Source organism: Chelonoidis abingdonii, chromosome 4 (assembly GCF_003597395.2).
Source record: "Chelonoidis abingdonii isolate Lonesome George chromosome 4, CheloAbing_2.0, whole genome shotgun sequence".
Classification (NCBI taxonomy): Eukaryota; Metazoa; Chordata; order Testudines; family Testudinidae; genus Chelonoidis; species Chelonoidis abingdonii.
In genome coordinates this window covers 154601536-154609567 of record NC_133772.1, presented here as the reverse complement: position 1 = coordinate 154609567, position 8032 = coordinate 154601536, and positions in this window count along the sequence as shown.

The window sequence follows — 8032 nt, the reverse complement described above, 5'->3', positions numbered from 1 at the left end:
TAGAGAGATAATTAAGGACAGAAGGTTTAATAACAAAAAAAGGAAGTATTTCTCACACAGCACACAGTCAACATGTGGAACTCCTACCTGAGGAGGAGGTTGTGAAGGCTGGGACTATAACAGGGTTTAAAAGAGAACTGGATAAATCCATGGAGGTTAAGTCCATTAATGGCTATTAGCCAGGATGGATAAGGAATGGTGTCCCTAGCCTCTGTTTGTCAGAGGATGGAGATGGACGGCAGGAGAGAGATCACTCTATCATTACCTGTTAGGTTCACTCCCTCTGGGGCACCTGGCACTGGCCACTGTCGGCAGACAGCATACTGGGCTGGATGGACCTTTGGTCTTACTTAATGGGGCCGTTCTTATGTTCTTAAAGGTGCCAGTGTGCATCCAGTTGTTTCAATTGCAGGATTGGAGTGGACATGACAGAGGAAATATTGACCAATCACACTGGATTGTTCACTTTATAGAAAAGAGGGATAGACCAGTGTCATCAGGGGTAAAAATATTGGAGGTAAGTTCCATGGTAGGTATAACTTAAACACTCTCAGGGTTGGGATGTAGGCAGCCAGGTCTAGTGGTTGGTGACCTGGTTCAGAAGTATCATGTTCAATCACTGGAAATCAGACAGGAGCCAGTCAAACTAATCCAGAGTGGGTCAGAAAAGAGGCCCGTGTCTGTAGGGCTTGATGAGAGGGCCAAGCAGTGGTTAGGTAAAGCCCATTGTGCAGACAACTTCCTGTGCCTCTCTTTGGTTTAAATAGGAAGTCCTGACCAATCAGAAATCCTGGTGTTCCTCCAGTCAGGGCCCAAGGGAGGCGTCTCTGATGCAGCTTGAGGCTGCATGGTGTCTCTGCTCTGTCAGTGGTAGCGAGCCACTGGCTGAGAGCAGGGTGACGCTAGTGGGCTGGGAAACAGATTCAAGATTCGGTACCGTAGCTGGAGCGCCTTGCACTCCCATGAGCTAGGGCCGGTGTAACAGGCCCAGTGGAGCTGTACAGGGCCGGTGCAACCACTAGGCAGCCTCCTAGGGCACCAAGATTTGAGGGTGCTGCCGCCAATCAAGATGCTGGCTGCAGATCACAGACTGTAGGGAGGGAAGACGTACATGATAAGAACCACACTCCCAATGAATTGCTCTCCTGCCTTTAGAAAGTCAGCAAAGTCCTTTGGTTTGATTGCTGTGCTGATAGGTACACTTGCACAGTACTAGCTCCTCTGTCTTGTAGATTGCACAGCAGCCAGAAAGAGAGTGAAGCAGCTTGTGGTGGGACTGAGCTGTGCTGATAGTGAGATGCAGCCGGGGCCGACTTGCATGGCATGCTCAGAGGGCCCCGCACTCTCTGCCTCACAGCCCTGCCTGCCCCATGACCCCCTGCCGGAGCGAGAGCCCAGCATTCAACTCCCCAGCCTGGGCGCAGGATGGACTCGTGAAGGCAAAGCAGGCGACACGTTTCCCCATTGCCCTGTTGCAATTGCACTTGGCCCGCTGCTGCTGCATGCCAGGGACTGGAGAGGAAAGCGCCCATTTCACCTTGTGACTCTTAGAATCCTCCCCCACCCGCCATCCCTGGCCAAACCCAGATTGTGCCCTTCTCCCCTCCACACCCAAACCCAGTCTGCTCCCCGTCCCCTCCCCAGCCAAACCTGATCCTCCCAGTGACCGACCCCGGTCTGCTCCCCTTGCACTTCCCAGTCAAACCTGAACCCTCACTGACTCAACCTGGTCTGCTTCCCTTCCCCACCTAACCTCATCCCCCACTGACTCAATCTGGTCTGCTTCCCTTCCCTTCCCCATCCAAACCTAATCCTCCCAGTGACTGACCCCGGTCTGCTCCCCTTGCACTCCCCAGTCAAACCTGAACCCTTACTGACTCAACCTGGTCTGCTTCCCTTCCCCACCTAACCCTATGCCCCACTGACTCAACCTGGTCTGCTTCCCTTCCCCACCTAACCTCATCCCCCACTGACTCAATCTGGTCTGCTTCCCTTCCCTTCCCCATCCAAACCTGATCCTCTCAGTGACCGACCCCGGTCTGCTCTCCTTGCACTCCCCAGTCAAACCTGAACCCTTACTGACTCAACCTGGTCTGCTTCCCTTCCCCACCTAACCCTATGCCCCACTGACTCAACCTGGTCTGCTTCCCTTCCCCTCCCCATCCAAACCCGATCCTGCCAGTGACCAACCCCGGTCCGCTCCCCTTGCACTCCCCAGCCAAACTCGAACCCTCACTGACCGAACCCAGTCTGCTTCCCTTCCCCACATAACCCAATCCCCCACTGACTCAACCTGGTCTGCTTTCCTTCCGCTCCCCAGCCAGACCCAATCCTCCCAGTGACTGAATCCAGTTTGCTCCCCTTGCACTCCCCAACCAAACCCAATTTCCCACTGACCGAACCCAGTCTGCTTCCCCTCCCCACCAAACCCGATCCTCCAGTATGACAGAGGATCAGCCATTCTAATTTTATAAAAACAATGAGTCCGGTGACACCTTAAAGACTAACAGATTTATTTAGGTGTAAGCTTTCCTGGGTAAAAAACCCACTTCTTCAGATGCATGGAGTGAAAGTTACAGCTGCAGACATATACTGACACACGAAGAGGAGGGAGTTACCTCACAAGTAAAGAACCAGTGTTGACAGGGTCAATTCGATCAGGGTGGATGTGGTCCATTCCCAATAATAGATGAGGAGGTGTCAATTCCAGGAGAGGCAAAGCTGCTTCTGTAATGAGCCAGCCACTCCCAGTCCCTATTCAAGCCCAAATTAATGGTGTTAAATTTGCAAATGAATTTTAGTTCTGCTGTTTCTCTTTGAAGTCTGTTTCTGAAGTGTTTTTGTTCAAGAATAGTGACTTTAAAATCTGTTATAGACTGTCCAGGGAGATTGAAGTGTTCACCCACTGGCTTTTGTATGTTACTGTTCTTGATGTCCGATTTGTGTCCATTTATTCTTTTACGCAAGACTGTCCGGTTTGGCCAATGTACCTGGCAGAGGGGCATTGCTGGCACATGATGGCATATATCACATTAGTAGACGTGCACGTGAATGAGCCATTGATGGTGCGGCTGATGTGGCTGGGTCCTCTGATGGTGTTGCTACAGTACATATGGGGACAAAGTAGGCAACGGGGTTTGCTACAGGGGTTGGTTCCTGGGTTAGTGTTTCTGTGGTGTGGTGTGTAGTTGTTGTTTTTGTGGATACAGACTAACACAGCTACCCTGATACTTGACCCCAGGCAAGGCTCTAATTTTATTAATAATAATAATTGAATATTATAAAGGTAGAATAAAATGTAGTAGATTTTGATATGAAAGAATGAAGGAAGGAAGTGACAGTGTATTCTGTATAATGTATGTGATTTAGTTTAAGATCAATGCTATGTTGTGCAAAGTGAAAACAACAGTGTCAACACTGTCAGGTTATTCATTTGTTTTTATTAAATATGTAGACAAAATAATGAAATTAATAAATGTTCAAGCCGAACATGTATGAATTCTAATGAACCATGCCATATTATGCAGTATTCATTTTTGAAAGTTTATAATAAGCGATGCTCCAGGGGGAGGGGAGGAGGTGGGAGGGCGAAAGGTGGAAGTTTCACCTAGGGTGCAAAATATTCTTGCACCAGCCCTGGGGCTGTAACCAGTCTGTGCGACTTGGAGCATCCATGGACTTTAACTTGTGCTCAATGCTCAGCTGCCTGAACCTGGCATAATGCCCCCTCCGCCCACCTCTATTGGGTGCTGCACTGAGCGGTTTGGCTGGACACATGGCACCTACAATCAGAGGTGCCTCCTTCCGCTTGTGTCCCCAGGCATGCACTTTTCTGGCATTGAGCAGGCATGCCACTTACATCACTTCACCACTTACACCCATTTTCTAACCAACTACATCCAACGTGTAACTTACGTTACCATGTGTGTCACTGTGGAATTTGACCCGGACACTAACCTAAGACTTCGCACCACTGAATTTAACCCAGTATTTCTCTTGATTTTCTTCGGGATGTAAATTTGAGCCTTGTCCACACATAGACTTGCACCTGTTTAGTTAAACCAATGCAAACCCCTTGTGGGCACTCTTATTTCTGTTTTAAAGCTGGCTTGTTTTGATTTCAAAAGCAAAACCAAAATTAAGCCACTCAGAAATGGAAATAAGGGTCCACTAAAGGGTTTTCCCCAGTGTAACTAAAATGGTTTAAATTTACATCTTAGGTTAAACTGATGCAAGTTTCCTGTGTAGACAACTGGAAGTGGCACAATGCTTTGGAATCTTCTCTTCTTTTAAAAGAACATGTGGTATTTTTTAGAGAGACAAGACAGCCGGAGGTAAGCAAGGAACTGGCAGGAGGGAAAGAAATACTAAATAAGAAATGAACAATTCCTGCCAGCTGGTATTTTCAAGCCCAGGCAGAAACCAACAACTTTCCCATTACTGGAGAAATGGCGACTATCAACTGAAAATGCTAAAGCCTCGCGTGGGTATTTAGAGCTACATTAGCTTCCGAGAAAACAACAAAACCAAACAAGAAACCACACATCCTGCTGTGATAGCAATCAAAGATTTAAATATTAAATAGCAGTAAGGGGGGGAGGCGTTGACAATCACAGAATAACCACTCTGCAAAATGCATTTTTAACAGGTCTGCAGCATGCTGTCTTTATTGAAGACTCTTTATCATTAAGCCTGTCATAGCTTCCTACTCAGATTTGAACCTTAGCGTTCATAAACTGAGAAGCTAGCATGAACCCTCGAAGCTTAATTACCAGCTTAGATCTGATATCGCTGCCACCAGCCAGGAAATTTTCCAGGGGGCCTGACTCCCTCTCTGGTGCTCCAAAACCTTCTCTGGGGGACCCCAAGATCAGAGGACCCCTGAGTCTCACAAACCAAAGGGAAAACAAGCTCTCCCTTGTCCCTCTCTTAATCTCATCCCCAGCTCCCGCTCCCTGGTATCCTAGTGGGATACTGTACTAAACTCCTTGAAATGCAAAACAGAGAGAGGCAATTTACCTTCCCCCCTCCTTCTTCCTGAGGCTATGCAGATTAAACCTAGTCAAGGCTAACACAAAGAATTTCCGCCTCCCTTAGTATCCTTAGCCTTAAACTAAGAGAAAAACTCAAAACAGGTTTTAAAAAAAGAAAGCTTTATATAAAAAAGAAAGAAAAAGACATAAACATATTCTCTGTATCAGGTTGACAATACAAGGTCAATTACTTAAAGAAAAATATAAATAAACAAGCCTATTCAAGATATCCAAATTTAAACTCGCAAACTACACACAATGTAAAATACAAAAAAATACAATAACAGCTATTGTTTTTCTACCTTTGTACTTACAACTGGGAAACAGAAGATTAGAAGGACTGGAAACAGATCCTCTCATAACTTTTGAGAGAGCAACAGACAGAAAAGACCCAAGACCAAGAAAACACACACAAATTCCCTTCCCTTAAGCTTTGAAAAATCCCGGTTTCCTGCTTGGTCCTCTTATGCAGGTGTTTGGTTCCTTTGTTAACGCCTTTACAGGTGAAAGAAACATTAACCCTTAGCTATGCTGTTTATGACAAAGCGTCCAGACATATTGGGCCAGATTCTGACCTCAGTGCCGCTTTGCCTTGACACAACTAAGGGACAGAATTTGGTCTCTTTAGTAATTACACTCAGTCCCAACAAAACGCGCATAAAACCAATGGGACTATTCCCGTTTGCTTAAATGTAAATGCACTTGTCTTAAGTGCTTTGCTGGATCGGGACCATAATTATAAAGGTTTTGCAGTGCTGCTAAAAGTGGACGAGATATTGGTTACATACACTTAAAATAGATCATTATATAATTGGGGTGAGGGGTAAATCAGAGTTTTATGCCTTGAAGACAACTAAAACCAACATGTTTGGTTTTTATACGATAAACCAATTGAAATGCATGAAAAGCGCTACATACTATGCACAACTTAAACCGACTTCAGGCTAAAAAGCTCAGTGCTGAAATAAATGAATTCATCCGTTATATAAAAATAAATAATCTGGCAACATTTACATCACATTCATCCCATCTGCTCAAGGCAGCCCTCCTGGGACCTCAAACCTGCGGAAGAAGCACGTCTCAACCAATGTGATGAGCTGTGGAAGATATTTGGAACTGAAGGTTATTGACTAAGATGACCTCCTAGGTAATGAACACAGTGCTCAAGCCCAGTGATACTAGCTGAGATAAAGCCGGCCGATCACAAAGCAGTGGTTTTCCAGTCTAGCGTAAGTCTCGTTTGTGATTTATCCTCTGTGTAAGCGCACCGGGTGTGGGCAGGAGAGGAGTGTATCTTAGGGTTATTCTCTATTGACAGCAAGTGTGAAAAATAGGACGATAATTAGGCACCTATATAAGGGCTTGGCTACAACTGGAGGAGAGTATGCAGCGCTGGTGAAAGGGGTTACAGCGCTGCAACTCATTAGTGTACACATTTACAAAGCTCAGTTCAGCGCTAGCACTCCTGGCTGCAGGCTGGCTGAACACCTGGTCGATTGGGGTGTAGCGATCCAGCGCTGGTGATGCAGCGCTTGCTCATCAGGTGTGGACACCAACAGCGGGCTGGTTATTGGCCTCCCAGGGTATTAAGGGTATCCCCAAGAATCCTGTCTACAACAACCGGAAGAAATGGCTGAAGACGGGCTCTAAAAACAAACACAGCTGCTCTTTGCTCCAGCGAGTGAGCAGCCGTGACAGGGAAATTGCTTTGGGAATGTTCACCAGCTGTTTGTTTGAGGGGAGAGGGGAGTCCGTGTGAGCAGCTGTCTTATGTGGTCTGAAGGCTATTTAGGAAAGTGCAATAATTTGCATTAGTGAATAAGAGAAGGGGTGGGGGAAGAGGGTCAAAACTTTTAAAATGAATTGAACCATTTAAAATGACTGTTGTGGTATCTTCCAGTCTTTAGAACTTGCAAAGGCAAGGGAGCTGAGAAACAGCTGCTAGTGTTTGCGTGGAGGAGACAAACAGCACGGCGGGGGAGGGAGTCCGTCGGAGAGCTGCTTATCTGGTCCGACAGCTTTTTGCATTTACAGAGTGATGAGAGAGGGTGGGGGAAATGGCCCAGAATTTGGCAAGGCAGGGAGGCTGTCAGCTCCAAAAATCCACTCTCTCTGTCTCCCCCTCGCTCCTGTCACACTCCAACCCCACCGCCGCTCTTTGAAAAGCACATTGCAAAGCCCCTTGAACGCTGGGATAGCTGCCCACGAATGCCACCACTGCCCCACAAGCGCTGCAAATGCTAGCAAAAATGTGGCCACACTGGCCAATGCGCTGGTAGCTGTCAGGTGGCCACACTGCAGCGCTGTTCCTCACACAGCTGTACGACACAGCTGTAATTCCCGGCGCTGCAACATTTCCAAGTGTAGCCAAGCCTAAGACATAATGCCCCCAAACATAGGGACTGTCCCTATAAAATCAGGACATCTGGTCACTCTAGTGATCCACAGCCCCTGCGTGGCCTGTACAGCACAGGAGTCCAGGGCACAAAAATTAAATACCATGCTCTAGCGAGCTGCTGGGGGACAGAGGGAGTGGGGAATCACACATCAACCTTGGCTTCACCTCCCTAATTTGCTGGCCAGCAGAGCTGAGCCAGCACGAGATGGGGAGGGGCGGCACATTAGGGGCTGCAGCCAGGGAAAGAATACTGCATAACCAGGCTGCTCGTGATGGCAATCAACCCGGGGAGAGCTTTGAGAAGCGGGCCATCTAGTCTTAAATCAGTCACATTCACACAAAGGGCGATTCTGTTCCTGTGCCGGTGTACAGTGGGAGTGACCAGCACTGAGGTCAGTGGATTTACCACCGGGTACAACCCACAGTAAGTGCCAGCAGGATCAGAGTCAGAATATCACCAACCATTTTAGCAGCATAATGGTCACAAGCAGTGAGCCCCATTATGTTGAGAGCCGTGGGTGGGGCTGGGGTTGCCAGCTGCAGCTGGTCTAGTTTAGCAGGGTGGTTGGAGCTGGGGGGTAAGCTGGGTGCTGTGGCCTGG